The 26,394-nt window shown below is 41.1% G+C and overlaps 16 non-coding genes across 16 annotated transcripts; all 16 read left to right on the forward strand.

Moving 5' to 3' along the window:
* Nucleotides 1-1,435: 1,435 nt before the first annotated feature.
* LOC149772134 (U1 spliceosomal RNA) lies at nt 1,436-1,599 on the forward strand. The gene has a single exon (XR_016418015.1). It is a non-coding gene; the product is annotated as a U1 spliceosomal RNA (small nuclear RNA).
* A 1,473-nt stretch (nt 1,600-3,072) lies between these two features.
* Nucleotides 3,073-3,236, forward strand: LOC149772135 (U1 spliceosomal RNA). The gene has a single exon (XR_016418016.1). It is a non-coding gene; the product is annotated as a U1 spliceosomal RNA (small nuclear RNA).
* A 1,477-nt stretch (nt 3,237-4,713) lies between these two features.
* LOC149772136 (U1 spliceosomal RNA) lies at nt 4,714-4,877 on the forward strand. The gene has a single exon (XR_016418017.1). It is a non-coding gene; the product is annotated as a U1 spliceosomal RNA (small nuclear RNA).
* Nucleotides 4,878-6,336: 1,459 nt separating this feature from the next.
* On the forward strand, nt 6,337-6,500 carry LOC149772137 (U1 spliceosomal RNA). The gene has a single exon (XR_016418018.1). It is a non-coding gene; the product is annotated as a U1 spliceosomal RNA (small nuclear RNA).
* Nucleotides 6,501-7,985: 1,485 nt separating this feature from the next.
* LOC149772138 (U1 spliceosomal RNA) lies at nt 7,986-8,149 on the forward strand. The gene has a single exon (XR_016418020.1). It is a non-coding gene; the product is annotated as a U1 spliceosomal RNA (small nuclear RNA).
* Nucleotides 8,150-9,624: 1,475 nt separating this feature from the next.
* Nucleotides 9,625-9,788, forward strand: LOC149772139 (U1 spliceosomal RNA). The gene has a single exon (XR_016418021.1). It is a non-coding gene; the product is annotated as a U1 spliceosomal RNA (small nuclear RNA).
* Nucleotides 9,789-11,247: 1,459 nt separating this feature from the next.
* On the forward strand, nt 11,248-11,411 carry LOC149772140 (U1 spliceosomal RNA). Its single transcript, XR_016418022.1, has one exon. It is a non-coding gene; the product is annotated as a U1 spliceosomal RNA (small nuclear RNA).
* A 1,461-nt stretch (nt 11,412-12,872) lies between these two features.
* LOC149772141 (U1 spliceosomal RNA) lies at nt 12,873-13,036 on the forward strand. Its single transcript, XR_016418023.1, has one exon. It is a non-coding gene; the product is annotated as a U1 spliceosomal RNA (small nuclear RNA).
* A 1,457-nt stretch (nt 13,037-14,493) lies between these two features.
* Nucleotides 14,494-14,657, forward strand: LOC149772142 (U1 spliceosomal RNA). The gene has a single exon (XR_016417904.1). It is a non-coding gene; the product is annotated as a U1 spliceosomal RNA (small nuclear RNA).
* Nucleotides 14,658-16,112: 1,455 nt separating this feature from the next.
* Nucleotides 16,113-16,276, forward strand: LOC149772143 (U1 spliceosomal RNA). The gene has a single exon (XR_016418024.1). It is a non-coding gene; the product is annotated as a U1 spliceosomal RNA (small nuclear RNA).
* Nucleotides 16,277-17,761: 1,485 nt separating this feature from the next.
* Nucleotides 17,762-17,925, forward strand: LOC149772144 (U1 spliceosomal RNA). Its single transcript, XR_016417731.1, has one exon. It is a non-coding gene; the product is annotated as a U1 spliceosomal RNA (small nuclear RNA).
* Nucleotides 17,926-19,392: 1,467 nt separating this feature from the next.
* On the forward strand, nt 19,393-19,556 carry LOC149772145 (U1 spliceosomal RNA). Its single transcript, XR_016417732.1, has one exon. It is a non-coding gene; the product is annotated as a U1 spliceosomal RNA (small nuclear RNA).
* A 1,469-nt stretch (nt 19,557-21,025) lies between these two features.
* On the forward strand, nt 21,026-21,189 carry LOC149772146 (U1 spliceosomal RNA). The gene has a single exon (XR_016417908.1). It is a non-coding gene; the product is annotated as a U1 spliceosomal RNA (small nuclear RNA).
* A 1,477-nt stretch (nt 21,190-22,666) lies between these two features.
* LOC149772147 (U1 spliceosomal RNA) lies at nt 22,667-22,830 on the forward strand. Its single transcript, XR_016417733.1, has one exon. It is a non-coding gene; the product is annotated as a U1 spliceosomal RNA (small nuclear RNA).
* A 1,469-nt stretch (nt 22,831-24,299) lies between these two features.
* On the forward strand, nt 24,300-24,463 carry LOC149772148 (U1 spliceosomal RNA). The gene has a single exon (XR_016417734.1). It is a non-coding gene; the product is annotated as a U1 spliceosomal RNA (small nuclear RNA).
* Nucleotides 24,464-25,940: 1,477 nt separating this feature from the next.
* On the forward strand, nt 25,941-26,104 carry LOC149772149 (U1 spliceosomal RNA). The gene has a single exon (XR_016417905.1). It is a non-coding gene; the product is annotated as a U1 spliceosomal RNA (small nuclear RNA).
* Nucleotides 26,105-26,394: the final 290 nt, after the last annotated feature.

Genomic DNA, 26,394 nt, shown 5'->3' on the forward strand with positions numbered 1-26,394 from the left:
GACAAAATTAGTCTGGATGTCTCTGATTAGCACGTGCCAATCGATAATGTTATTATTTCTTACACTGCTCTTTCAAGGGGTGGGTACCCCGGGTGGTCTAAATAGCCCACCATTACGGATCGCGGCCATCTCACCTGTCTGCGTGTGTTTGAGTTTCGGATTTGGCCCATGTGGTTATCAGAGAAAGCTTGCCAGTATGTTATCATGGGTCGGGAGTTCTTTCCGTTCAGTTTTCTTCTCCCGGGTTCTTCCTCCACCATTTATATTGCCTGCCATGCATAGCCTATCTTGTGCTGAAAAATGGCATTAAACCCTACAACAAACAACTTTCAAAGAGCCATCTCACAACGAACGTGTGAAATATCTTTGAGTAACAGCGATCCAGCATATTTGTGAGAGAAAGAAAGAAAGAAAGAGAAATAAATGGAAACATGCTTACTGGATTCGACGAAAATCAAGTTTTATTTTCACAGAACTTCTCTGCAGTAGAGAGAGAGAGAGAGAGAGAGAGAGAGAGAGAGAGAGAGAGAAACAATATCTTCAAATAACAGGAACAACTTCGTTAATACAGCAAGCTTGTTGTCCTTATCAAAAGCAGTGACAGCTTCATCATAAGTCTCATTGTAGAGATCATCTGCATCACCAGTTACTTCTGTATCAGCAGCACTTTCAACAATCCAAAGCTTCTAGACTCGGAGTACGGCGAAGCGTAGCTGGCCAATCAGTGGCACAAAGATTTCAAATTTAATAAAACAGAGGAAACAAATAGTAGTATTCCTTTGACCTGACAAGTCGATTTGCAGTGGTTCATAGCAAAAGAGGTTGATGCACTGCAACCTCAAATTTATACCTGCATTTTTCATTTATGACACCAAGCGATCTTGCCAGTGCAAACACAATCCCTTTCCCTACGTAACAGTTCGGGAAAGCATTGTGTACTAAACAGCTGGATGTGATTGACCATAGTTCTTGCTAGACGACTATTGCTATTTCACTGTCAACTTGCTGTGAAGTAACTATGGGAGGTCAATGGCTGATATCAGTTTCAAGAACAAGACAAGCCCGAAACGCGGAATTGAAAAATGTATCCATATATTTAATTAAAAAACCATAATAGCTGAAAAATACGCACCGTTGCCTCAAGTTAAGAAATTTGCCAGGGGCCAATATACGAAACTATCCCCTGCCGTCCGAGCAAACCTATATAGCATATATCCACCGTAAAAGAAACTGAAATTGCAAATAAAGGACTATTTGAAGACATTTCAGTTACTTTTGTAATGTTGAAACATAAGCTATAAAGTTATTCGGAATACTAAGACATCAGCAGTACCATGGCCCTGAATCGTTTTAATTTATTTTCATTACTTAGAGGCACACTTCCTACTCCAGACACAAATGTCAGTTGATAAACGTCAGTAAACGTCAAGAAATCATACTTACCTGGACCAGGGAGTACCGTGATCAGCTAGGCGGTTTCCCCAGGATGAGGCCTTTCCATTGCACTTCGGTTGGGCTGAAACCTGCGATCACCCCAAATGTGGGTGACTCGGGGTCGTTATTTATTAGTGTGGGGGTCTGCGTTCGCGCTAACCCCTGATAATTCAATTAAAAATAACCAATAATCTCAAGCTTATGACAAAATTAGTCTGGATGTCTCTGATTAGCACGTGCCAATCGATAATGTTATTATTTCTTACACTGCTCTTTCAAGGGGTGGGTACCCCGGGTGGTCTAAATAGCCCACCATTACGGATCGCGGCCATCTCACCTGTCTGCGTGTGTTTGAGTTTCGGATTTGGCCCATGTGGTTATCAGAGAAAGCTTGCCAGTATGTTATCATGGGTCGGGAGTTCTTTCCGTTCATTTTTCTTCTCCCGGGTTCTTCCTCCACCATTTATATTGCCTGCCATGCATAGCCTATCTTGTGCTGAAAAATGGCATTAAACCCTACAACAAACAACTTTCAAAGAGCCATCTCACAACGAACGTGTGAAATATCTTTGAGTAACAGCGATCCAGCATATTTGTGAGAGAAAGAAAGAAAGAAAGAGAAATAAATGGAAACATGCTTACTGGATTCGACGAAAATCAAGTTTTATTTTCACAGAACTTCTCTGCAGTAGAGAGAGAGAGAGAGAGAGAGAGAGAGAGAGAGAGAGAGAGAAACAATATCTTCAAATAACAGGAACAACTTCGTTAATACAGCAAGCTTGTTGTCCTTATCAAAAGCAGTGACAGCTTCATCATAAGTCTCATTGTAGAGATCATCTGCATCACCAGTTACTTCTGTATCAGCAGCACTTTCAACAATCCAAAGCTTCTAGACTCGGAGTACGGCGAAGCGTAGCTGGCCAATCAGTGGCACAAAGATTTCAAATTTAATAAAACAGAGGAAACAAATAGTAGTATTCCTTTGACCTGACAAGTCGATTTGCAGTGGTTCATAGCAAAAGAGGTTGATGCACTGCAACCTCAAATTTATACCTGCATTTTTCATTTATGACACCAAGCGATCTTGCCAGTGCAAACACAATCCCTTTCCCTACGTAACAATTCGGGAAAGCATTGTGTACTAAACAGCTGGATGTGATTGACCTTAGTTCTTGCTAGACGACTATTGCTATTTCACTGTCAACTTGCTGTGAAGTAACTATGGGAGGTCAATGGCTGATATCAGTTTCAAGAACAAGACAAGCCCGAAACGCGGAATTGAAAAATGTATCCATATATTTAATTAAAAAACCATAATAGCTGAAAAATACGCACCGTTGCCTCAAGTTAAGAAATTTGCCAGGGGCCAATATACGAAACTATCCCCTGCCGTCCGAGCAAACCTATATAGCATATATCCACCGTAAAAGAAACTGAAATTGCAAATAAAGGACTATTTGAAGACATTTCAGTTACTTTTGTAATGTTGAAACATAAGCTATAAAGTTATTCGGAATACTAAGACATCAGCAGTACCATGGCCCTGAATCGTTTTAATTTATTTTCATTACTTAGAGGCACACTTCCTACTCCAGACACAAATGTCAGTTGATAAACGTCAGTAAACGTCAAGAAATCATACTTACCTGGACCAGGGAGTACCGTGATCAGCTAGGCGGTTTCCCCAGGATGAGGCCTTTCCATTGCACTTCGGTTGGGCTGAAACCTGCGATCACCCCAAATGTGGGTGACTCGGGGTCGTTATTTATTAGTGTGGGGGTCTGCGTTCGCGCTAACCCCTGATAATTCAATTAAAAATAACCAATAATCTCAAGCTTATGACAAAATTAGTCTGGATGTCTCTGATTAGCACGTGCCAATCGATAATGTTATTATTTCTTACACTGCTCTTTCAAGGGGTGGGTACCCCGGGTGGTCTAAATAGCCCACCATTACGGATCGCGGCCATCTCACCTGTCTGCGTGTGTTTGAGTTTCGGATTTGGCCCATGTGGTTATCAGAGAAAGCTTGCCAGTATGTTATCATGGGTCGGGAGTTCTTTCCGTTCAGTTTTCTTCTCCCGGGTTCTTCCTCCACCATTTATATTGCCTGCCATGCATAGCCTATCTTGTGCTGAAAAATGGCATTAAACCCTACAACAAACAACTTTCAAAGAGCCATCTCACAACGAACGTGTGAAATATCTTTGAGTAACAGCGATCCAGCATATTTGTGAGAGAAAGAAAGAAAGAAAGAGAAATAAATGGAAACATGCTTACTGGATTCGACGAAAATCAAGTTTTATTTTCACAGAACTTCTCTGCAGTAGAGAGAGAGAGAGAGAGAGAGAGAGAGAGAGAGAGAGAGAGAGAGAAACAATATCTTCAAATAACAGGAACAACTTCGTTAATACAGCAAGCTTGTTGTCCTTATCAAAAGCAGTGACAGCTTCATCATAAGTCTCATTGTAGAGATCATCTGCATCACCAGTTACTTCTGTATCAGCAGCACTTTCAACAATCCAAAGCTTCTAGACTCGGAGTACGGCGAAGCGTAGCTGGCCAATCAGTGGCACAAAGATTTCAAATTTAATAAAACAGAGGAAACAAATAGTAGTATTCCTTTGACCTGACAAGTCGATTTGCAGTGGTTCATAGCAAAAGAGGTTGATGCACTGCAACCTCAAATTTATACCTGCATTTTTCATTTATGACACCAAGCGATCTTGCCAGTGCAAACACAATCCCTTTCCCTACGTAACAGTTCGGGAAAGCATTGTGTACTAAACAGCTGGATGTGATTGACCATAGTTCTTGCTAGACGACTATTGCTATTTCACTGTCAACTTGCTGTGAAGTAACTATGGGAGGTCAATGGCTGATATCAGTTTCAAGAACAAGACAAGCCCGAAACGCGGAATTGAAAAATGTATCCATATATTTAATTAAAAAACCATAATAGCTGAAAAATACGCACCGTTGCCTCAAGTTAAGAAATTTGCCAGGGGCCAATATACGAAACTATCCCCTGCCGTCCGAGCAAACCTATATAGCATATATCCACCGTAAAAGAAACTGAAATTGCAAATAAAGGACTATTTGAAGACATTTCAGTTACTTTTGTAATGTTGAAACATAAGCTATAAAGTTATTCGGAATACTAAGACATCAGCAGTACCATGGCCCTGAATCGTTTTAATTTATTTTCATTACTTAGAGGCACACTTCCTACTCCAGACACAAATGTCAGTTGATAAACGTCAGTAAACGTCAAGAAATCATACTTACCTGGACCAGGGAGTACCGTGATCAGCTAGGCGGTTTCCCCAGGATGAGGCCTTTCCATTGCACTTCGGTTGGGCTGAAACCTGCGATCACCCCAAATGTGGGTGACTCGGGGTCGTTATTTATTAGTGTGGGGGTCTGCGTTCGCGCTAACCCCTGATAATTCAATTAAAAATAACCAATAATCTCAAGCTTATGACAAAATTAGTCTGGATGTCTCTGATTAGCACGTGCCAATCGATAATGTTATTATTTCTTACACTGCTCTTTCAAGGGGTGGGTACCCCGGGTGGTCTAAATAGCCCACCATTACGGATCGCGGCCATCTCACCTGTCTGCGTGTGTTTGAGTTTCGGATTTGGCCCATGTGGTTATCAGAGAAAGCTTGCCAGTATGTTATCATGGGTCGGGAGTTCTTTCCGTTCAGTTTTCTTCTCCCGGGTTCTTCTTCCACCATTTATATTGCATGCCATGCATAGCCTATCTTGTGCTGAAAAATGGCATTAAACCCTACAACAAACAACTTTCAAAGAGCCATCTCACAACGAACGTGTGAAATATCTTTGAGTAACAGCGATCCAGCATATTTGTGAGAGAAAGAAAGAAAGAAAGAGAAATAAATGGAAACATGCTTACTGGATTCGACGAAAATCAAGTTTTTTTTTCACAGAACTTCTCTGCAGTAGAGAGAGAGAGAGAGAGAGAGAGAGAGAAACAATATCTTCAAATAACAGGAACAACTTCGTTAATACAGCAAGCTTGTTGTCCTTATCAAAAGCAGTGACAGCTTCATCATAAGTCTCATTGTAGAGATCATCTGCATCACCAGTTACTTCTGTATCAGCAGCACTTTCAACAATCCAAAGCTTCTAGACTCGGAGTACGGCGAAGCGTAGCTGGCCAATCAGTGGCACAAAGATTTCAAATTTAATAAAACAGAGGAAACAAATAGTAGTATTCCTTTGACCTGACAAGTCGATTTGCAGTGGTTCATAGCAAAAGAGGTTGATGCACTGCAACCTCAAATTTATACCTGCATTTTTCATTTATGACACCAAGCGATCTTGCCAGTGCAAACACAATCCCTTTCCCTACGTAACAGTTCGGGAAAGCATTGTGTACTAAACAGCTGGATGTGATTGACCATAGTTCTTGCTAGACGACTATTGCTATTTCACTGTCAACTTGCTGTGAAGTAACTATGGGAGGTCAATGGCTGATATCAGTTTCAAGAACAAGACAAGCCCGAAACGCGGAATTGAAAAATGTATCCATATATTTAATTAAAAAACCATAATAGCTGAAAAATACGCACCGTTGCCTCAAGTTAAGAAATTTGCCAGGGGCCAATATACGAAACTATCCCCTGCCGTCCGAGCAAACCTATATAGCATATATCCACCGTAAAAGAAACTGAAATTGCAAATAAAGGACTATTTGAAGACATTTCAGTTACTTTTGTAATGTTGAAACATAAGCTATAAAGTTATTCGGAATACTAAGACATCAGCAGTACCATGGCCCTGAATCGTTTTAATTTATTTTCATTACTTAGAGGCACACTTCCTACTCCAGACACAAATGTCAGTTGATAAACGTCAGTAAACGTCAAGAAATCATACTTACCTGGACCAGGGAGTACCGTGATCAGCTAGGCGGTTTCCCCAGGATGAGGCCTTTCCATTGCACTTCGGTTGGGCTGAAACCTGCGATCACCCCAAATGTGGGTGACTCGGGGTCGTTATTTATTAGTGTGGGGGTCTGCGTTCGCGCTAACCCCTGATAATTCAATTAAAAATAACCAATAATCTCAAGCTTATGACAAAATTAGTCTGGATGTCTCTGATTAGCACGTGCCAATCGATAATGTTATTATTTCTTACACTGCTCTTTCAAGGGGTGGGTACCCCGGGTGGTCTAAATAGCCCACCATTACGGATCGCGGCCATCTCACCTGTCTGCGTGTGTTTGAGTTTCGGATTTGGCCCATGTGGTTATCAGAGAAAGCTTGCCAGTATGTTATCATGGGTCGGGAGTTCTTTCCGTTCAGTTTTCTTCTCCCGGGTTCTTCCTCCACCATTTATATTGCCTGCCATGCATAGCCTATCTTGTGCTGAAAAATGGCATTAAACCCTACAACAAACAACTTTCAAAGAGCCATCTCACAACGAACGTGTGAAATATCTTTGAGTAACAGCGATCCAGCATATTTGTGAGAGAAAGAAAGAAAGAAAGAGAAATAAATGGAAACATGCTTACTGGATTCGACGAAAATCAAGTTTTATTTTCACAGAACTTCTCTGCAGTAGAGAGAGAGAGAGAGAGAGAGAGAGAGAGAGAGAGAGAGAGAGAGAGAGAGAGAAACAATATCTTCAAATAACAGGAACAACTTCGTTAATACAGCAAGCTTGTTGTCCTTATCAAAAGCAGTGACAGCTTCATCATAAGTCTCATTGTAGAGATCATCTGCATCACCAGTTACTTCTGTATCAGCAGCACTTTCAACAATCCAAAGCTTCTAGACTCGGAGTACGGCGAAGCGTAGCTGGCCAATCAGTGGCACAAAGATTTCAAATTTAATAAAACAGAGGAAACAAATAGTAGTATTCCTTTGACCTGACAAGTCGATTTGCAGTGGTTCATAGCAAAAGAGGTTGATGCACTGCAACCTCAAATTTATACCTGCATTTTTCATTTATGACACCAAGCGATCTTGCCAGTGCAAACACAATCCCTTTCCCTACGTAACAGTTCGGGAAAGCATTGTGTACTAAACAGCTGGATGTGATTGACCATAGTTCTTGCTAGACGACTATTGCTATTTCACTGTCAACTTGCTGTGAAGTAACTATGGGAGGTCAATGGCTGATATCAGTTTCAAGAACAAGACAAGCCCGAAACGCGGAATTGAAAAATGTATCCATATATTTAATTAAAAAACCATAATAGCTGAAAAATACGCACCGTTGCCTCAAGTTAAGAAATTTGCCAGGGGCCAATATACGAAACTATCCCCTGCCGTCCGAGCAAACCTATATAGCATATATCCACCGTAAAAGAAACTGAAATTGCAAATAAAGGACTATTTGAAGACATTTCAGTTACTTTTGTAATGTTGAAACATAAGCTATAAAGTTATTCGGAATACTAAGACATCAGCAGTACCATGGCCCTGAATCGTTTTAATTTATTTTCATTACTTAGAGGCACACTTCCTACTCCAGACACAAATGTCAGTTGATAAACGTCAGTAAACGTCAAGAAATCATACTTACCTGGACCAGGGAGTACCGTGATCAGCTAGGCGGTTTCCCCAGGATGAGGCCTTTCCATTGCACTTCGGTTGGGCTGAAACCTGCGATCACCCCAAATGTGGGTGACTCGGGGTCGTTATTTATTAGTGTGGGGGTCTGCGTTCGCGCTAACCCCTGATAATTCAATTAAAAATAACCAATAATCTCAAGCTTAGGACAAAATTAGTCTGGATGTCTCTGATTAGCACGTGCCAATCGATAATGTTATTATTTCTTACACTGCTCTTTCAAGGGGTGGGTACCCCGGGTGGTCTAAATAGCCCACCATTACGGATCGCGGCCATCTCACCTGTCTGCGTGTGTTTGAGTTTCGGATTTGGCCCATGTGGTTATCAGAGAAAGCTTCCCAGTATGTTATCATGGGTCGGGAGTTCTTTCCGTTCATTTTTCTTCTCCCGGGTTCTTCCTCCACCATTTATATTGCATGCCATGCATAGCCTGTCTTGTGCTGAAAAATGGCATTAAACCCTACAACAAACAACTTTCAAAGAGCCATCTCACAACGAACGTGTGAAATATCTTTGAGTAACAGCGATCCAGCATATTTGTGAGAGAAAGAAAGAAAGAAAGAGAAATAAATGGAAACATGCTTACTGGATTCGACGAAAATCAAGTTTTATTTTCACAGAACTTCTCTGCAGTAGAGAGAGAGAGAGAGAGAGAGAGAGAGAGAGAGAGATAGAGAGAAACAATATCTTCAAATAACAGGAACAACTTCGTTAATACAGCAAGCTTGTTGTCCTTATCAAAAGCAGTGACAGCTTCATCATAAGTCTCATTGTAGAGATCATCTGCATCACCAGTTACTTCTGTATCAGCAGCACTTTCAACAATCCAAAGCTTCTAGACTCGGAGTACGGCGAAGCGTAGCTGGCCAATCAGTGGCACAAAGATTTCAAATTTAATAAAACAGAGGAAACAAATAGTAGTATTCCTTTGACCTGACAAGTCGATTTGCAGTGGTTCATAGCAAAAGAGGTTGATGCACTGCAACCTCAAATTTATACCTGCATTTTTCATTTATGACACCAAGCGATCTTGCCAGTGCAAAAACAATCCCTTTCCTTACGTAACAGTTCGGGAAAGCATTGTGTACTAAACAGCTGGATGTGATTGACCATAGTTCTTGCTAGACGACTATTGCTATTTCACTGTCAACTTGCTGTGAAGTAACTATGGGAGGTCAATGGCTGATATCAGTTTCAAGAACAAGACAAGCCCGAAACGCGGAATTGAAAAATGTATCCATATATTTAATTAAAAAACCATAATAGCTGAGAAATACGCACCGTTGCCTCAAGTTAAGAAATTTGCCAGGGGCCAATATACGAAACTATCCCCTGCCGTCCGAGCAAACCTATATAGCATATATCCACCGTAAAAGAAACTGAAATTGCAAATAAAGGACTATTTGAAGACATTTCAGTTACTTTTGTAATGTTGAAACATAAGCTATAAAGTTATTCGGAATACTAAGACATCAGCAGTACCATGGCCCTGAATCGTTTTAATTTATTTTCATTACTTAGAGGCACACTTCCTGCTCCAGACACAAACGTCAGTTGATAAACGTCAGTAAACGTCAAGAAATCATACTTACCTGGACCAGGGAGTACCGTGATCAGCTAGGCGGTTTCCCCAGGATGAGGCCTTTCCATTGCACTTCGGTTGGGCTGAAACCTGCGATCACCCCAAATGTGGGTGACTCGGGGTCGTTATTTATTAGTGTGGGGGTCTGCGTTCGCGCTAACCCCTGATAATTCAATTAAAAATAACCAATAATCTCAAACTTATGACAAAATTAGTCTGGATGTCTCTGATTAGCACGTGCCAATCGATAATGTTATTATTTCTTACACTGCTCTTTCAAGGGGTGGGTACCCCGGGTGGTCTAAATAGCCCACCATTACGGATCGCGGCCATCTCACCTGTCTGCGTGTGTTTGAGTTTCGGATTTGGCCCATGTGGTTATCAGAGAAAGCTTGCCAGTATGTTATCATGGGTCGGGAGTTCTTTCCGTTCAGTTTTCTTCTCCCGGGTTCTTCCTCCACCATTTATATTGCCTGCCATGCATAGCCTATCTTGTGCTGAAAAATGGCATTAAACCCTACAACAAACAACTTTCAAAGAGCCATCTCACAACGAACGTGTGAAATATCTTTGAGTAACAGCGATCCAGCATATTTGTGAGAGAAAGAAAGAAAGAAAGAGAAATAAATGGAAACATGCTTACTGGATTCGACGAAAATCAAGTTTTATTTTCACAGAACTTCTCTGCAGTAGAGAGAGAGAGAGAGAGAGAGAGAGAGAAACAATATCTTCAAATAACAGGAACAACTTCGTTAATACAGCAAGCTTGTTGTCCTTATCAAAAGCAGTGACAGCTTCATCATAAGTCTCATTGTAGAGATCATCTGCATCACCAGTTACTTCTGTATCAGCAGCACTTTCAACAATCCAAAGCTTCTAGACTCGGAGTACGGCGAAGCGTAGCTGGCCAATCAGTGGCACAAAGATTTCAAATTTAATAAAACAGAGGAAACAAATAGTAGTATTCCTTTGACCTGACAAGTCGATTTGCAGTGGTTCATAGCAAAAGAGGTTGATGCACTGCAACCTCAAATTTATACCTGCATTTTTCATTTATGACACCAAGCGATCTTGCCAGTGCAAACACAATCCCTTTCCCTACGTAACAGTTCGGGAAAGCATTGTGTACTAAACAGCTGGATGTGATTGACCATAGTTCTTGCTAGACGACTATTGCTATTTCACTGTCAACTTGCTGTGAAGTAACTATGGGAGGTCAATGGCTGATATCAGTTTCAAGAACAAGACAAGCCCGAAACGCGGAATTGAAAAATGTATCCATATATTTAATTAAAAAACCATAATAGCTGAAAAATACGCACCGTTGCCTCAAGTTAAGAAATTTGCCAGGGGCCAATATACGAAACTATCCCCTGCCGTCCGAGCAAACCTATATAGCATATATCCACCGTAAAAGAAACTGAAATTGCAAATAAAGGACTATTTGAAGACATTTCAGTTACTTTTGTAATGTTGAAACATAAGCTATAAAGTTATTCGGAATACTAAGACATCAGCAGTACCATGGCCCTGAATCGTTTTAATTTATTTTCATTACTTAGAGGCACACTTCCTGCTCCAGACACAAACGTCAGTTGATAAACGTCAGTAAACGTCAAGAAATCATACTTACCTGGACCAGGGAGTACCGTGATCAGCTAGGCGGTTTCCCCAGGATGAGGCCTTTCCATTGCACTTCGGTTGGGCTGAAACCTGCGATCACCCCAAATGTGGGTGACTCGGGGTCGTTATTTATTAGTGTGGGGGTCTGCGTTCGCGCTAACCCCTGATAATTCAATTAAAAATAACCAATAATCTCAAACTTATGACAAAATTAGTCTGGATGTCTCTGATTAGCACGTGCCAATCGATAATGTTATTATTTCTTACACTGCTCTTTCAAGGGGTGGGTACCCCGGGTGGTCTAAATAGCCCACCATTACGGATCGCGGCCATCTCACCTGTCTGCGTGTGTTTGAGTTTCGGATTTGGCCCATGTGGTTATCAGAGAAAGCTTGCCAGTATGTTATCATGGGTCGGGAGTTCTTTCCGTTCAGTTTTCTTCTCCCGGGTTCTTCCTCCACCATTTATATTGCCTGCCATGCATAGCCTATCTTGTGCTGAAAAATGGCATTAAACCCTACAACAAACAACTTTCAAAGAGCCATCTCACAACGAACGTGTGAAATATCTTTGAGTAACAGCGATCCAGCATATTTGTGAGAGAAAGAAAGAAAGAAAGAGAAATAAATGGAAACATGCTTACTGGATTCGACGAAAATCAAGTTTTATTTTCACAGAACTTCTCTGCAGTAGAGAGAGAGAGAGAGAGAGAGAGAGAGAGAAACAATATCTTCAAATAACAGGAACAACTTCGTTAATACAGCAAGCTTGTTGTCCTTATCAAAAGCAGTGACAGCTTCATCATAAGTCTCATTGTAGAGATCATCTGCATCACCAGTTACTTCTGTATCAGCAGCACTTTCAACAATCCAAAGCTTCTAGACTCGGAGTACGGCGAAGCGTAGCTGGCCAATCAGTGGCACAAAGATTTCAAATTTAATAAAACAGAGGAAACAAATAGTAGTATTCCTTTGACCTGACAAGTCGATTTGCAGTGGTTCATAGCAAAAGAGGTTGATGCACTGCAACCTCAAATTTATACCTGCATTTTTCATTTATGACACCAAGCGATCTTGCCAGTGCAAACACAATCCCTTTCCCTACGTAACAGTTCGGGAAAGCATTGTGTACTAAACAGCTGGATGTGATTGACCATAGTTCTTGCTAGACGACTATTGCTATTTCACTGTCAACTTGCTGTGAAGTAACTATGGGAGGTCAATGGCTGATATCAGTTTCAAGAACAAGACAAGCCCGAAACGCGGAATTGAAAAATGTATCCATATATTTAATTAAAAAACCATAATAGCTGAAAAATACGCACCGTTGCCTCAAGTTAAGAAATTTGCCAGGGGCCAATATACGAAACTATCCCCTGCCGTCCGAGCAAACCTATATAGCATATATCCACCGTAAAAGAAACTGAAATTGCAAATAAAGGACTATTTGAAGACATTTCAGTTACTTTTGTAATGTTGAAACATAAGCTATAAAGTTATTCGGAATACTAAGACATCAGCAGTACCATGGCCCTGAATCGTTTTAATTTATTTTCATTACTTAGAGGCACACTTCCTGCTCCAGACACAAACGTCAGTTGATAAACGTCAGTAAACGTCAAGAAATCATACTTACCTGGACCAGGGAGTACCGTGATCAGCTAGGCGGTTTCCCCAGGATGAGGCCTTTCCATTGCACTTCGGTTGGGCTGAAACCTGCGATCACCCCAAATGTGGGTGACTCGGGGTCGTTATTTATTAGTGTGGGGGTCTGCGTTCGCGCTAACCCCTGATAATTCAATTAAAAATAACCAATAATCTCAAACTTATGACAAAATTAGTCTGGATGTCTCTGATTAGCACGTGCCAATCGATAATGTTATTATTTCTTACACTGCTCTTTCAAGGGGTGGGTACCCCGGGTGGTCTAAATAGCCCACCATTACGGATCGCGGCCATCTCACCTGTCTGCGTGTGTTTGAGTTTCGGATTTGGCCCATGTGGTTATCAGAGAAAGCTTGCCAGTATGTTATCATGGGTCGGGAGTTCTTTCCGTTCAGTTTTCTTCTCCCGGGTTCTTCCTCCACCATTTATATTGCCTGCCATGCATAGCCTATCTTGTGCTGAAAAATGGCATTAAACCCTACAACAAACAACTTTCAAAGAGCCATCTCACAACGAACGTGTGAAATATCTTTGAGTAACAGCGATCCAGCATATTTGTGAGAGAAAGAAAGAAAGAAAGAGAAATAAATGGAAACATGCTTACTGGATTCGACGAAAATCAAGTTTTATTTTCACAGAACTTCTCTGCAGTAGAGAGAGAGAGAGAGAGAGAGAGAGAAACAATATCTTCAAATAACAGGAACAACTTCGTTAATACAGCAAGCTTGTTGTCCTTATCAAAAGCAGTGACAGCTTCATCATAAGTCTCATTGTAGAGATCATCTGCATCACCAGTTACTTCTGTATCAGCAGCACTTTCAACAATCCAAAGCTTCTAGACTCGGAGTACGGCGAAGCGTAGCTGGCCAATCAGTGGCACAAAGATTTCAAATTTAATAAAACAGAGGAAACAAATAGTAGTATTCCTTTGACCTGACAAGTCGATTTGCAGTGGTTCATAGCAAAAGAGGTTGATGCACTGCAACCTCAAATTTATACCTGCATTTTTCATTTATGACACCAAGCGATCTTGCCAGTGCAAACACAATCCCTTTCCCTACGTAACAGTTCGGGAAAGCATTGTGTACTAAACAGCTGGATGTGATTGACCATAGTTCTTGCTAGACGACTATTGCTATTTCACTGTCAACTTGCTGTGAAGTAACTATGGGAGGTCAATGGCTGATATCAGTTTCAAGAACAAGACAAGCCCGAAACGCGGAATTGAAAAATGTATCCATATATTTAATTAAAAAACCATAATAGCTGAAAAATACGCACCGTTGCCTCAAGTTAAGAAATTTGCCAGGGGCCAATATACGAAACTATCCCCTGCCGTCCGAGCAAACCTATATAGCATATATCCACCGTAAAAGAAACTGAAATTGCAAATAAAGGACTATTTGAAGACATTTCAGTTACTTTTGTAATGTTGAAACATAAGCTATAAAGTTATTCGGAATACTAAGACATCAGCAGTACCATGGCCCTGAATCGTTTTAATTTATTTTCATTACTTAGAGGCACACTTCCTACTCCAGACACAAATGTCAGTTGATAAACGTCAGTAAACGTCAAGAAATCATACTTACCTGGACCAGGGAGTACCGTGATCAGCTAGGCGGTTTCCCCAGGATGAGGCCTTTCCATTGCACTTCGGTTGGGCTGAAACTTGCGATCACCCCAAATGTGGGTGACTCGGGGTCGTTATTTATTAGTGTGGGGGTCTGCGTTCGCGCTAACCCCTGATAATTCAATTAAAAATAACCAATAATCTCAAGCTTATGACAAAATTAGTCTGGATGTCTCTGATTAGCACGTGCCAATCGATAATGTTATTATTTCTTACACTGCTCTTTCAAGGGGTGGGTACCCCGGGTGGTCTAAATAGCCCACCATTACGGATCGCGGCCATCTCACCTGTCTGCGTGTGTTTGAGTTTCGGATTTGGCCCATGTGGTTATCAGAGAAAGCTTGCCAGTATGTTATCATGGGTCGGGAGTTCTTTCCGTTCATTTTTCTTCTCCCGGGTTCTTCCTCCACCATTTATATTGCCTGCCATGCATAGCCTATCTTGTGCTGAAAAATGGCATTAAACCCTACAACAAACAACTTTCAAAGAGCCATCTCACAACGAACGTGTGAAATATCTTTGAGTAACAGCGATCCAGCATATTTGTGAGAGAAAGAAAGAAAGAAAGAGAAATAAATGGAAACATGCTTACTGGATTCGACGAAAATCAAGTTTTATTTTCACAGAACTTCTCTGCAGTAGAGAGAGAGAGAGAGAGAGAGAGAAACAATATCTTCAAATAACAGGAACAACTTCGTTAATACAGCAAGCTTGTTGTCCTTATCAAAAGCAGTGACAGCTTCATCATAAGTCTCATTGTAGAGATCATCTGCATCACCAGTTACTTCTGTATCAGCAGCACTTTCAACAATCCAAAGCTTCTAGACTCGGAGTACGGCGAAGCGTAGCTGGCCAATCAGTGGCACAAAGATTTCAAATTTAATAAAACAGAGGAAACAAATAGTAGTATTCCTTTGACCTGACAAGTCGATTTGCAGTGGTTCATAGCAAAAGAGGTTGATGCACTGCAACCTCAAATTTATACCTGCATTTTTCATTTATGACACCAAGCGATCTTGCCAGTGCAAACACAATCCCTTTCCCTACGTAACAGTTCGGGAAAGCATTGTGTACTAAACAGCTGGATGTGATTGACCATAGTTCTTGCTAGACGACTATTGCTATTTCACTGTCAACTTGCTGTGAAGTAACTATGGGAGGTCAATGGCTGATATCAGTTTCAAGAACAAGACAAGCCCGAAACGCGGAATTGAAAAATGTATCCATATATTTAATTAAAAAACCATAATAGCTGAAAAATACGCACCGTTGCCTCAAGTTAAGAAATTTGCCAGGGGCCAATATACGAAACTATCCCCTGCCGTCCGAGCAAACCTATATAGCATATATCCACCGTAAAAGAAACTGAAATTGCAAATAAAGGACTATTTGAAGACATTTCAGTTACTTTTGTAATGTTGAAACATAAGCTATAAAGTTATTCGGAATACTAAGACATCAGCAGTACCATGGCCCTGAATCGTTTTAATTTATTTTCATTACTTAGAGGCACACTTCCTACTCCAGACACAAATGTCAGTTGATAAACGTCAGTAAACGTCAAGAAATCATACTTACCTGGACCAGGGAGTACCGTGATCAGCTAGGCGGTTTCCCCAGGATGAGGCCTTTCCATTGCACTTCGGTTGGGCTGAAACCTGCGATCACCCCAAATGTGGGTGACTCGGGGTCGTTATTTATTAGTGTGGGGGTCTGCGTTCGCGCTAACCCCTGATAATTCAATTAAAAATAACCAATAATCTCAAGCTTATGACAAAATTAGTCTGGATGTCTCTGATTAGCACGTGCCAATCGATAATGTTATTATTTCTTACACTGCTCTTTCAAGGGGTGGGTACCCCGGGTGGTCTAAATAGCCCACCATTACGGATCGCGGCCATCTCACCTGTCTGCGTGTGTTTGAGTTTCGGATTTGGCCCATGTGGTTATCAGAGAAAGCTTGCCAGTATGTTATCATGGGTCGGGAGTTCTTTCCGTTCAGTTTTCTTCTCCCGGGTTCTTCTTCCACCATTTATATTGCCTGCCATGCATAGCCTATCTTGTGCTGAAAAATGGCATTAAACCCTACAACAAACAACTTTCAAAGAGCCATCTCACAACGAACGTGTGAAATATCTTTGAGTAACAGCGATCCAGCATATTTGTGAGAGAAAGAAAGAAAGAAAGAGAAATAAATGGAAACATGCTTACTGGATTCGACGAAAATCAAGTTTTATTTTCACAGAACTTCTCTGCAGTAGAGAGAGAGAGAGAGAGAGAGAGAGAGAGAGAGAGAGAGAGAGAGAGAGAGAGAAACAATATCTTCAAATAACAGGAACAACTTCGTTAATACAGCAAGCTTGTTGTCCTTATCAAAAGCAGTGACAGCTTCATCATAAGTCTCATTGTAGAGATCATCTGCATCACCAGTTACTTCTGTATCAGCAGCACTTTCAACAATCCAAAGCTTCTAGACTCGGAGTACGGCGAAGCGTAGCTGGCCAATCAGTGGCACAAAGATTTCAAATTTAATAAAACAGAGGAAACAAATAGTAGTATTCCTTTGACCTGACAAGTCGATTTGCAGTGGTTCATAGCAAAAGAGGTTGATGCACTGCAACCTCAAATTTATACCTGCATTTTTCATGTATGACACCAAGCGATCTTGCCAGTGCAAACACAATCCCTTTCCCTACGTAACAGTTCGGGAAAGCATTGTGTACTAAACAGCTGGATGTGATTGACCATAGTTCTTGCTAGACGACTATTGCTATTTCACTGTCAACTTGCTGTGAAGTAACTATGGGAGGTCAATGGCTGATATCAGTTTCAAGAACAAGACAAGCCCGAAACGCGGAATTGAAAAATGTATCCATATATTTAATTAAAAAACCATAATAGCTGAAAAATACGCACCGTTGCCTCAAGTTAAGAAATTTGCCAGGGGCCAATATACGAAACTATCCCCTGCCGTCCGAGCAAACCTATATAGCATATATCCACCGTAAAAGAAACTGAAATTGCAAATAAAGGACTATTTGAAGACATTTCAGTTACTTTTGTAATGTTGAAACATAAGCTATAAAGTTATTCGGAATACTAAGACATCAGCAGTACCATGGCCCTGAATCGTTTTAATTTATTTTCATTACTTAGAGGCACACTTCCTACTCCAGACACAAATGTCAGTTGATAAACGTCAGTAAACGTCAAGAAATCATACTTACCTGGACCAGGGAGTACCGTGATCAGCTAGGCGGTTTCCCCAGGATGAGGCCTTTCCATTGCACTTCGGTTGGGCTGAAACCTGCGATCACCCCAAATGTGGGTGACTCGGGGTCGTTATTTATTAGTGTGGGGGTCTGCGTTCGCGCTAACCCCTGATAATTCAATTAAAAATAACCAATAATCTCAAGCTTATGACAAAATTAGTCTGGATGTCTCTGATTAGCACGTGCCAATCGATAATGTTATTATTTCTTACACTGCTCTTTCAAGGGGTGGGTACCCCGGGTGGTCTAAATAGCCCACCATTACGGATCGCGGCCATCTCACCTGTCTGCGTGTGTTTGAGTTTCGGATTTGGCCCATGTGGTTATCAGAGAAAGCTTGCCAGTATGTTATCATGGGTCGGGAGTTCTTTCCGTTCAGTTTTCTTCTCCCGGGTTCTTCCTCCACCATTTATATTGCCTGCCATGCATAGCCTATCTTGTGCTGAAAAATGGCATTAAACCCTACAACAAACAACTTTCAAAGAGCCATCTCACAACGAACGTGTGAAATATCTTTGAGTAACAGCGATCCAGCATATTTGTGAGAGAAAGAAAGAAAGAAAGAGAAATAAATGGAAACATGCTTACTGGATTCGACGAAAATCAAGTTTTATTTTCACAGAACTTCTCTGCAGTAGAGAGAGAGAGAGAGAGAGAGAGAGAGAGAGAGAGAAACAATATCTTCAAATAACAGGAACAACTTCGTTAATACAGCAAGCTTGTTGTCCTTATCAAAAGCAGTGACAGCTTCATCATAAGTCTCATTGTAGAGATCATCTGCATCACCAGTTACTTCTGTATCAGCAGCACTTTCAACAATCCAAAGCTTCTAGACTCGGAGTACGGCGAAGCGTAGCTGGCCAATCAGTGGCACAAAGATTTCAAATTTAATAAAACAGAGGAAACAAATAGTAGTATTCCTTTGACCTGACAAGTCGATTTGCAGTGGTTCATAGCAAAAGAGGTTGATGCACTGCAACCTCAAATTTATACCTGCATTTTTCATTTATGACACCAAGCGATCTTGCCAGTGCAAACACAATCCCTTTCCCTACGTAACAGTTCGGGAAAGCATTGTGTACTAAACAGCTGGATGTGATTGACCATAGTTCTTGCTAGACGACTATTGCTATTTCACTGTCAACTTGCTGTGAAGTAACTATGGGAGGTCAATGGCTGATATCAGTTTCAAGAACAAGACAAGCCCGAAACGCGGAATTGAAAAATGTATCCATATATTTAATTAAAAAACCATAATAGCTGAAAAATACGCACCGTTGCCTCAAGTTAAGAAATTTGCCAGGGGCCAATATACGAAACTATCCCCTGCCGTCCGAGCAAACCTATATAGCATATATCCACCGTAAAAGAAACTGAAATTGCAAATAAAGGACTATTTGAAGACATTTCAGTTACTTTTGTAATGTTGAAACATAAGCTATAAAGTTATTCGGAATACTAAGACATCAGCAGTACCATGGCCCTGAATCGTTTTAATTTATTTTCATTACTTAGAGGCACACTTCCTACTCCAGACACAAATGTCAGTTGATAAACGTCAGTAAACGTCAAGAAATCATACTTACCTGGACCAGGGAGTACCGTGATCAGCTAGGCGGTTTCCCCAGGATGAGGCCTTTCCATTGCACTTCGGTTGGGCTGAAACCTGCGATCACCCCAAATGTGGGTGACTCGGGGTCGTTATTTATTAGTGTGGGGGTCTGCGTTCGCGCTAACCCCTGATAATTCAATTAAAAATAACCAATAATCTCAAGCTTATGACAAAATTAGTCTGGATGTCTCTGATTAGCACGTGCCAATCGATAATGTTATTATTTCTTACACTGCTCTTTCAAGGGGTGGGTACCCCGGGTGGTCTAAATAGCCCACCATTACGGATCGCGGCCATCTCACCTGTCTGCGTGTGTTTGAGTTTCGGATTTGGCCCATGTGGTTATCAGAGAAAGCTTGCCAGTATGTTATCATGGGTCGGGAGTTCTTTCCGTTCAGTTTTCTTCTCCCGGGTTCTTCCTCCACCATTTATATTGCCTGCCATGCATAGCCTATCTTGTGCTGAAAAATGGCATTAAACCCTACAACAAACAACTTTCAAAGAGCCATCTCACAACGAACGTGTGAAATATCTTTGAGTAACAGCGATCCAGCATATTTGTGAGAGAAAGAAAGAAAGAAAGAGAAATAAATGGAAACATGCTTACTGGATTCGACGAAAATCAAGTTTTATTTTCACAGAACTTCTCTGCAGTAGAGAGAGAGAGAGAGAGAGAGAGAGAGAGAGAGAGAGAAACAATATCTTCAAATAACAGGAACAACTTCGTTAATACAGCAAGCTTGTTGTCCTTATCAAAAGCAGTGACAGCTTCATCATAAGTCTCATTGTAGAGATCATCTGCATCACCAGTTACTTCTGTATCAGCAGCACTTTCAACAATCCAAAGCTTCTAGACTCGGAGTACGGCGAAGCGTAGCTGGCCAATCAGTGGCACAAAGATTTCAAATTTAATAAAACAGAGGAAACAAATAGTAGTATTCCTTTGACCTGACAAGTCGATTTGCAGTGGTTCATAGCAAAAGAGGTTGATGCACTGCAACCTCAAATTTATACCTGCATTTTTCATTTATGACACCAAGCGATCTTGCCAGTGCAAACACAATCCCTTTCCCTACGTAACAGTTCGGGAAAGCATTGTGTACTAAACAGCTGGATGTGATTGACCATAGTTCTTGCTAGACGACTATTGCTATTTCACTGTCAACTTGCTGTGAAGTAACTATGGGAGGTCAATGGCTGATATCAGTTTCAAGAACAAGACAAGCCCGAAACGCGGAATTGAAAAATGTATCCATATATTTAATTAAAAAACCATAATAGCTGAAAAATACGCACCGTTGCCTCAAGTTAAGAAATTTGCCAGGGGCCAATATACGAAACTATCCCCTGCCGTCCGAGCAAACCTATATAGCATATATCCACCGTAAAAGAAACTGAAATTGCAAATAAAGGACTATTTGAAGACATTTCAGTTACTTTTGTAATGTTGAAACATAAGCTATAAAGTTATTCGGAATACTAAGACATCAGCAGTACCATGGCCCTGAATCGTTTTAATTTATTTTCATTACTTAGAGGCACACTTCCTACTCCAGATACAAATGTCAGTTGATAAACGTCAGTAAACGTCAAGAAATCATACTTACCTGGACCAGGGAGTACCGTGATCAGCTAGGCGGTTTCCCCAGGATGAGGCCTTTCCATTGCACTTCGGTTGGGCTGAAACCTGCGATCACCTCAAATGTGGGTGACTCGGGGTCGTTATTTATTAGTGTGGGGGTCTGCGTTCGCGCTAACCCCTGATAATTCAATTAAAAATAACCAATAATCTCAAGCTTATGACAAAATTAGTCTGGATGTCTTTGATTAGCACGTGCCAATCGATAATGTTATTATTTCTTACACTGCTCTTTCAAGGGGTGGGTACCCCGGGTGGTCTAAATAGCCCACCATTACGGATCGCGGCCATCTCACCTGTCTGCGTGTGTTTGAGTTTCGGATTTGGCCCATGTGGTTATCAGAGAAAGCTTGCCAGTATGTTATCATGGGTCGGGAGTTCTTTCCGTTCAGTTTTCTTCTCCCGGGTTCTTCCTCCACCATTTATATTGCCTGCCATGCATAGCCTATCTTGTGCTGAAAAATGGCATTAAACCCTACAACAAACAACTTTCAAAGAGCCATCTCACAACGAACGTGTGAAATATCTTTGAGTAACAGCGATCCAGCATATTTGTGAGAGAAAGAAAGAAAGAAAGAGAAATAAATGGAAACATGCTTACTGGATTCGACGAAAATCAAGTTTTATTTTCACAGAACTTCTCTGCAGTAGAGAGAGAGAGAGAGAGAGAGAGAGAGAGAGAGAGAGAGAGAGAGAAACAATATCTTCAAATAACAGGAACAACTTCGTTAATACAGCAAGCTTGTTGTCCTTATCAAAAGCAGTGACAGCTTCATCATAAGTCTCATTGTAGAGATCATCTGCATCACCAGTTACTTCTGTATCAGCAGCACTTTCAACAATCCAAAGCTTCTAGACTCGGAGTACGGCGAAGCGTAGCTGGCCAATCAGTGGCACAAAGATTTCAAATTTAATAAAACAGAGGAAACAAATAGTAGTATTCCTTTGACCTGACAAGTCGATTTGCAGTGGTTCATAGCAAAAGAGGTTGATGCACTGCAACCTCAAATTTATACCTGCATTTTTCATTTATGACACCAAGCGATCTTGCCAGTGCAAACACAATCCCTTTCCCTACGTAACAGTTCGGGAAAGCATTGTGTACTAAACAGCTGGATGTGATTGACCATAGTTCTTGCTAGACGACTATTGCTATTTCACTGTCAACTTGCTGTGAAGTAACTATGGGAGGTCAATGGCTGATATCAGTTTCAAGAACAAGACAAGCCCGAAACGCGGAATTGAAAAATGTATCCATATATTTAATTAAAAAACCATAATAGCTGAAAAATACGCACCGTTGCCTCAAGTTAAGAAATTTGCCAGGGGCCAATATACGAAACTATCCCCTGCCGTCCGAGCAAACCTATATAGCATATATCCACCGTAAAAGAAACTGAAATTGCAAATAAAGGACTATTTGAAGACATTTCAGTTACTTTTGTAATGTTGAAACATAAGCTATAAAGTTATTCGGAATACTAAGACATCAGCAGTACCATGGCCCTGAATCGTTTTAATTTATTTTCATTACTTAGAGGCACACTTCCTACTCCAGACACAAATGTCAGTTGATAAACGTCAGTAAACGTCAAGAAATCATACTTACCTGGACCAGGGAGTACCGTGATCAGCTAGGCGGTTTCCCCAGGATGAGGCCTTTCCATTGCACTTCGGTTGGGCTGAAACCTGCGATCACCCCAAATGTGGGTGACTCGGGGTCGTTATTTATTAGTGTGGGGGTCTGCGTTCGCGCTAACCCCTGATAATTCAATTAAAAATAACCAATAATCTCAAGCTTATGACAAAATTAGTCTGGATGTCTTTGATTAGCACGTGCCAATCGATAATGTTATTATTTCTTACACTGCTCTTTCAAGGGGTGGGTACCCCGGGTGGTCTAAATAGCCCACCATTACGGATCGCGGCCATCTCACCTGTCTGCGTGTGTTTGAGTTTCGGATTTGGCCCATGTGGTTATCAGAGAAAGCTTGCCAGTATGTTATCATGGGTCGGGAGTTCTTTCCGTTCAGTTTTCTTCTCCCGGGTTCTTCCTCCACCATTTATATTGCCTGCCATGCATAGCCTATCTTGTGCTGAAAAATGGCATTAAACCCTACAACAAACAACTTTCAAAGAGCCATCTCACAACGAACGTGTGAAATATCTTTGAGTAACAGCGATCCAGCATATTTGTGAGAGAAAGAAAGAAAGAAAGAGAAATAAATGGAAACATGCTTACTGGATTCGACGAAAATCAAGTTTTATTTTCACAGAACTTCTCTGCAGTAGAGAGAGAGAGAGAGAGAGAGAGAGAGAGAGAGAGAGAAACAATATCTTCAAATAACAGGAACAACTTCGTTAATACAGCAAGCTTGTTGTCCTTATCAAAAGCAGTGACAGCTTCATCATAAGTCTCATTGTAGAGATCATCTGCATCACCAGTTACTTCTGTATCAGCAGCACTTTCAACAATCCAAAGCTTCTAGACTCGGAGTACGGCGAAGCGTAGCTGGCCAATCAGTGGCACAAAGATTTCAAATTTAATAAAACAGAGGAAACAAATAGTAGTATTCCTTTGACCTGACAAGTCGATTTGCAGTGGTTCATAGCAAAAGAGGTTGATGCACTGCAACCTCAAATTTATACCTGCATTTTTCATTTATGACACCAAGCGATCTTGCCAGTGCAAACACAATCCCTTTCCCTACGTAACAGTTCGGGAAAGCATTGTGTACTAAACAGCTGGATGTGATTGACCATAGTTCTTGCTAGACGACTATTGCTATTTCACTGTCAACTTGCTGTGAAGTAACTATGGGAGGTCAATGGCTGATATCAGTTTCAAGAACAAGACAAGCCCGAAACGCGGAATTGAAAAATGTATCCATATATTTAATTAAAAAACCATAATAGCTGAAAAATACGCACCGTTGCCTCAAGTTAAGAAATTTGCCAGGGGCCAATATACGAAACTATCCCCTGCCGTCCGAGCAAACCTATATAGCATATATCCACCGTAAAAGAAACTGAAATTGCAAATAAAGGACTATTTGAAGACATTTCAGTTACTTTTGTAATGTTGAAACATAAGCTATAAAGTTATTCGGAATACTAAGACATCAGCAGTACCATGGCCCTGAATCGTTTTAATTTATTTTCATTACTTAGAGGCACACTTCCTACTCCAGACACAAATGTCAGTTGATAAACGTCAGTAAACGTCAAGAAATCATACTTACCTGGACCAGGGAGTACCGTGATCAGCTAGGCGGTTTCCCCAGGATGAGGCCTTTCCATTGCACTTCGGTTGGGCTGAAACCTGCGATCACCCCAAATGTGGGTGACTCGGGGTCGTTATTTATTAGTGTGGGGGTCTGCGTTCGCGCTAACCCCTGATAATTCAATTAAAAATAACCAATAATCTCAAGCTTATGACAAAATTAGTCTGGATGTCTCTGATTAGCACGTGCCAATCGATAATGTTATTATTTCTTACACTGCTCTTTCAAGGGGTGGGTACCCCGGGTGGTCTAAATAGCCCACCATTACGGATCGCGGCCATCTCACCTGTCTGCGTGTGTTTGATTTTCGGATTTGGCCCATGTGGTTATCAGAGAAAGCTTGCCAGTATGTTATCATGGGTCGGGAGTTCTTTCCGTTCATTTTTCTTCTCCCGGGTTCTTCCTCCACCATTTATATTGCCTGCCATGCATAGCCTATCTTGTGCTGAAAAATGGCATTAAACCCTACAACAAACAACTTTCAAAGAGCCATCTCACAACGAACGTGTGAAATATCTTTGAGTAACAGCGATCCAGCATATTTGTGAGAGAAAGAAAGAAAGAAAGAGAAATAAATGGAAACATGCTTACTGGATTCGACGAAAATCAAGTTTTATTTTCACAGAACTTCTCTGCAGTAGAGAGAGAGAGAGAGAGAGAGAGAGAGAGAGAGAGAGAGAGAGAGAAACAATATCTTCAAATAACAGGAACAACTTCGTTAATACAGCAAGCTTGTTGTCCTTATCAAAAGCAGTGACAGCTTCATCATAAGTCTCATTGTAGAGATCATCTGCATCACCAGTTACTTCTGTATCAGCAGCACTTTCAACAATCCAAAGCTTCTAGACTCGGAGTACGGCGAAGCGTAGCTGGCCAATCAGTGGCACAAAGATTTCAAATTTAATAAAACAGAGGAAACAAATAGTAGTATTCCTTTGACCTGACAAGTCGATTTGCAGTGGTTCATAGCAAAAGAGGTTGATGCACTGCAACCTCAAATTTATACCTGCATTTTTCATTTATGACACCAAGCGATCTTGCCAGTGCAAACACAATCCCTTTCCCTACGCAACAGTTCGGGAAAGCATTGTGTACTAAACAGCTGGATGTGATTGACCATAGTTCTTGGTAGACGACTATTGCTATTTCACTGTCAACTTGCTGTGAAGTAACTATGGGAGGTCAATGGCTGATATCAGTTTCAAGAACAAGACAAGCCCGAAACGCGGAATTGAAAAATGTATCCATATATTTAATTAAAAAACCATAATAGCTGAAAAATACGCACCGTTGCCTCAAGTTAAGAAATTTGCCAGGGGCCAATATACGAAACTATCCCCTGCCGTCCGAGCAAACCTATATAGCATATATCCACCGTAAAAGAAACTGAAATTGCAAATAAAGGACTATTTGAAGACATTTCAGTTACTTTTGTAATGTTGAAACATAAGCTATAAAGTTATTCGGAATACTAAGACATCAGCAGTACCATGGCCCTGAATCGTTTTAATTTATTTTCATTACTTAGAGGCACACTTCCTACTCCAGACACAAATGTCAGTTGATAAACGTCAGTAAACGTCAAGAAATCATACTTACCTGGACCAGGGAGTACCGTGATCAGCTAGGCGGTTTCCCCAGGATGAGGCCTTTCCATTGCACTTCGGTTGGGCTGAAACTTGCGATCACCCCAAATGTGGGTGACTCGGGGTCGTTATTTATTAGTGTGGGGGTCTGCGTTCGCGCTAACCCCTGATAATTCAATTAAAAATAACCAATAATCTCAAGCTTATGACAAAATTAGTCTGGATGTCTCTGATTAGCACGTGCCAATCGATAATGTTATTATTTCTTACACTGCTCTTTCAAGGGGTGGGTACCCCGGGTGGTCTAAATAGCCCACCATTACGGATCGCGGCCATCTCACCTGTCTGCGTGTGTTTGAGTTTCGGATTTGGCCCATGTGGTTATCAGAGAAAGCTTGCCAGTATGTTATCATGGGTCGGGAGTTCTTTCCGTTCATTTTTCTTCTCCCGGGTTCTTCC

This window comes from Sinohyriopsis cumingii, unplaced genomic scaffold (genome assembly GCF_028554795.1).
Source record: "Sinohyriopsis cumingii isolate HCF-2022 unplaced genomic scaffold, ASM2855479v2 utg001517l, whole genome shotgun sequence".
Taxonomy (NCBI): Eukaryota; Metazoa; Mollusca; class Bivalvia; order Unionida; family Unionidae; genus Sinohyriopsis; species Sinohyriopsis cumingii.